This window comes from Dasypus novemcinctus, chromosome 5 (assembly GCF_030445035.2).
Source record: "Dasypus novemcinctus isolate mDasNov1 chromosome 5, mDasNov1.1.hap2, whole genome shotgun sequence".
Lineage (NCBI taxonomy): Eukaryota > Metazoa > Chordata > Mammalia > Cingulata > Dasypodidae > Dasypus > Dasypus novemcinctus.
Genome location: NC_080677.1, coordinates 155,733,169 through 155,738,109, shown reverse-complemented (window position 1 = coordinate 155,738,109; position 4,941 = coordinate 155,733,169).

Here is a 4,941-nt window from a genome sequence, read left to right as displayed (position 1 = left end):
CTGTGGAATCAGTGGTATTGTTTTTTGTTTTGTTTTGTTTGTGTTTTTAGAAGGAACCGGAAACTGAACTTGAGACTTCCCATGTTGGAAGCAGGCATTCAGTCAATTGAGCCACATCCACTCCTGTCTGTCTTCTTTAATACAAGCATTTATGGCTACAGATTTCCTTCCCAGCACTGCTTTAGCTGCATCTCATAGGTTTTGATATGTTGTGTTCTCATTTTCATTTGTTTCAACGTATTTATTTTGCAGTTTCCTCATTGACACACTAATTGTTTGTGTTGTTAAACTTCCATATCTTTGTGCTTATTCTCATTCTCTGCCACTTACTAATTTCCAGATTCTTTACATTGTGGTCAGATGAAATGCTTTGTATAATTTCAGTCTTACTAAATTTGTTGAGACTTGTTCTTTGGATTAGCAAGTGGTCTCATCTGGAGAATGATCCATGTGTATACAAGAAGAAAGTATATCCTTTTTTTTTTTTAAGATTTATTTATTTTTTTATTTATTTCTCTCCCCTCCCCCATTGTCTGATCTCTTATGGCCATTCCTTATGTCTTCTTCTGTGTCTGCTTGCATTCTCAGCAGCACTGGGAATCTGTGTCTTGTTTTGTTGTGTCATCTTGCTGTGGCAGCTTTCCATGTATGCGGCGCCACTCCTAGATGAACTGTGGTTTTTTCACGTGGGGGCGGCTCTCCTTAAGGGGGCACCCCTTGCACACAGCAGCACTGTGCATGGGTCAGCTCACCACTCAGGCCAGGAGGCCCTGGGTCAAACTCTGGACCTCTTATATGGTGGGCAGATGCTCTATCAGTTGAGCCACATCCACTTCCCAGAATGTATATCCTGCTTCAAGGGCAGGTCTCTTGCTGACATACTCTCTTAATCTCTGTTTATCTGTGAATATTTTGAACTCATCCTCATTTTTGAGTACCAGCTTTGCTGGATACAGAATTCTTAGCTAGTATTTTTTTTTCTTTTAGCACCTTAATTACGGCATAGCACTCCCTTCTTGCCTTCATGGTTTCCATTGAGAAATCAGCACTTAACCATAGCGAGCTTCCCTTATAATGTGATGGATCTCTTTTCTCTTGCTGCTTTCAGAATTCTCTCTTTGTCTTCAGCATTTGATAATTTGATAAGTATGTGTCTTGGGGTAGGCCTTTTAAGTTATACTATTTGGAGTGTGCTGTACTTCCTGGACATGTACATCCATGTCCTTCAAAATAATTGGGAAATTTTCAGCCATTATTTCTTAACACTCCTTCTGCCCCCTTTTCCCTTCTCTTCTCCCTCAAGGATGCCTGTAATATGTGTATTTGTGCATTTCGTGTTGTCACTCAATTCCCTTAGTCCCTGCTGAATATTTTTCTTTTTATCAATCTGTTCTACTATTTGTGTGATTTCAGAGGTTCTATCTTTGTCATCACTAATTCTTTTCTCTACCTATGCAAATCTGCTGTTTTGTGCATCCATCATATTTAAGTTTCTTTCATTGTGCCTTTCTTCACCATCAGATCTGTTAGCTTTTTATGTATGTTTATGATTTCTTCTGTATGTTCCCCCAGTGTCTTCTTAATATCTGTTATCTCTTCCTTCACTTCATTAAGTTGATCCATGATATTTGTTTGCACACCCTTGATTGGTTGTCCCACATTCTGTGTCTCCTTCTGTTTTTTTGTTTGTTTGTTTGTTCATTAGCCTGGGCCATGTCTTCCTGTTTCTTAGTATGGCTTGTAGTTTTTTGGTGGTGTCTAGGCATCTGTTTATCTTGATGGGCTTACTCCGTTCATTAACTTCTCTTTCTACTCTAGAGTTTTAATTCATTTTGTTTGGTGTTTAGGATCCTCTTTAGCACTTGGTTCCACTTATTCTACATCCTTATAGTTGTTCATGTTCCCCTGAAAAAATATTAAGGCCATAGAAAAGGAAGGAAAGAAGAAAAGAAAAAGAATTTAAAAAGTTGAGAAAAGGAACCATAAAAGAGCCAGGGGGGAAAAAGTAGTAACAGTCAAAAATCATAGAAACTAAAGAGGAATAGAATAAAAATGGTGTAATAAAAAAAAGAAACAGGAGCAATTAGAATAAAATAGAAGACTGGAAAGATGAGAAGAAGAAAGTGAAGACCAAATAAAGAGAGGGTGGAACAAAAGAAAAGCAATAGAAGAGGTAAAAATGAAAGATAGAAAAGAAATACAGACACTAAGGAGAAAAAAGAGAAAAAAGAAGGAAAATTTAAAAAATGAAATGGGAGTGTGTGGAAAAACAGGCTTCCCTTTCTGGCCACTACCAACTGTTTGAGGCTGACAGTGCTCACCAGTCACCCTCCACAACCCACCCTCCACAGGTAAGGTACCTAGCTGTAGAGAAAAATAATAAAGACTAAAAAAATATAAAATAAATTTTAAAAACTAAAAAAGCTCAGTCCAGGTTCCCTGTCAGGATTCTGCTTGTCCCTCAACTCTCCCTCCCCTGGAAGCCGGCTGGGTGCCCGACAACCTGTGGGATCTCTCTGGACCCCTTCTCTTCAGGGATGGTTGGACACCTGACAGCTCCTGGGCCATCTCCTGTCCTCTCCCTCAGTGCTGGTTAGGCTTTTTTGGGGGGAGGTGTTGGAGGTTATTGAACCCAGCACCTCGTGTATGTGAGGCAGGCATTCAACCACTGAGCCACACCAACCCCACTGACTGAGCTTCTGAAGGCTTATTGTCCACCTCTCCCCTCCTTCTTTTCCCTGAGGCCAGTTTGGCATCTGATGGTTACAGGTTGCCTCTCCCAATTCCCCTCTCTCCTGGGCTTTTAGGCACCTGTCAGCTCACCCCTCCACTGACCCTGTTCCTGTCTTTCCCATGGCGGGCTGGTGTAACTTCCTGCCTGATCAGCCCACCCCTCCTCTCTCCCTCATACTTCAGCACTGACTTGTGTCTTTCCTTTTTTTTCCTGGTTCACTCACCTTATCTCCCTCCGCCCTACACTTCTCCCCGCTTGATGTGGCTGCCTGCCAGTCCCCCACCTGTTTGCCCTGAAGCTCCCCCAATCTCAAGAGCCTGTTGGGTACCAGGATGCACCTCTGGTCAGCCGGGGGCTTTGCTCACTCCTGGAGCTGGCCGAGCACTGGTCTTCCAGCCACGTCACTTCCCTGCTTCCTGGCCTGTGAGATCCTGAGCAGAGGACCCAGGTAAGCCGGGCTCTGACTCCTGAGCCACAGACCGTGAGAAGATAAGCCATTAAGTTTTAAGTTTTTAAGCCACTAAGTTTGTGCCAATTTGTTATACAGTAATAGAAAATGAATACACATGGAAAAATCTTTTTATTTGCCAAAGTTAAATCATTGTTTATTCATTTTACACACAGTGCAAATATCTGCATTCAGGTTTGGCAGTAAAGGATGAAGTTTGACTGTGTAGTATCATCAGCAGGGTTACAAGATATAGTAGGCTGGATAATGTCCCCCAAATATGTCCATGACCTAATCCCCAAAGCCTGTGACTTTATTACCTTACATGGCTAAAGGGGTTTGATTAAAGTAAAGGTCTTAAGCTGGGAAGTTAGGCTGGATTATCCAGATGAGCCCAATGTAATCACAAGTGTCCTTATAAGACAGGGGTTCTTAACCAGGGGTCCATGGACCCCTAGGGGTCCGTGGGAAGATTTCAGGGCATCCATGAGCTTGAATTGAAAAAAAAATCCACTTATCTTTATTTTCTCTTACCTGTAACTGAAATCTAGGATTTCCTTCAATTATAAATATATGCAATAAACACATTACAGTACTATTCATTTCACCTGACTGGCAGAGATGCCTGTGGAACAAAAAATATTAAGAACCCCTGTTTTAAGAGGAATGCAGGAGAGTCAGAGAGAGGAAGGAAATGTGATGGTGAAACAGAGGGAAGATAGACTAGAAGCTACTACACTGCTGGCTTTGAAGGAGGAGGAAGGGGCCATGCCCAAGGAGTGCAGGTGTTCTATAGAAGCTGGAAAAGGCAAGAAAATGTATTCTTCCCTAAAGCCTCCTAAAGGAACAGTCCTGCCAACACCATGATTTTAGGACTTCTGACTTCCAGAACTATAATAATAAATTTGTGCTGTTTTAAGCCACTAAATTGTGGTAATTTGTTACAGCAGCAATAGAAAACTAATATACTAGATGTCTGAGCCTCTTACCTGAAAGACAGGGACCAAAACAAAGCAATTTGTAGCACACAGAAACTATGTAAAAGGAAGAAAGCCACAGAGATTAAAAAGTTTCTCTAATATTTTTGGAAAGACAAGTGAACATATGCATCCATGGAAGAACAGGATGACACATACAAGGTTTGATGCTTTCAAAGTTCTGAGAGAAAAGTAATTCTAACCTAAAATTCTATACCAATCCAAACTATCAAACAAATGCAAACAAATTAGCTATCAAATATATAATTTTCAGATATTTCCTCACAGTTTGTAACTTATCTTCACATTTTTAAAACCATGTCTTTTGGAGAGCAGAGAAGTGCTCTTGTGCACAATTACACTGAAAATTATCTTCTGTTAAAATGAAGGAGTAATACAAAAAGAGGAAGGCATGGGATGTGGAAAAAAAAAAGGCCTAAAACAGGAGGAAATGGAAGAGAATCTCTAGAATGAGGGTTAGGGAACTTCCCAAAAATGCTCCAAACACAGTCCTTGGAACTCTTCTCTATCAATAACTGCTACCAGTGAAATTATCCAATCTTTTCTTAAAAACTGAAGTATAATTGACAAGCAAAATTATATCTAAACTGTACAATTTGCTAAGATTTGATATGTATATATCATGAAACCATCACCAAAATCAAGATTGAAAATATACCTGTCATTTTCAAAAATTTCCTTGTGAGTATTTATAATCTCTCCCTTCTCTTCCTCACTGCCTGTGTCCTGCCCACAACCCATTTCCCAGGAAACAACCATTT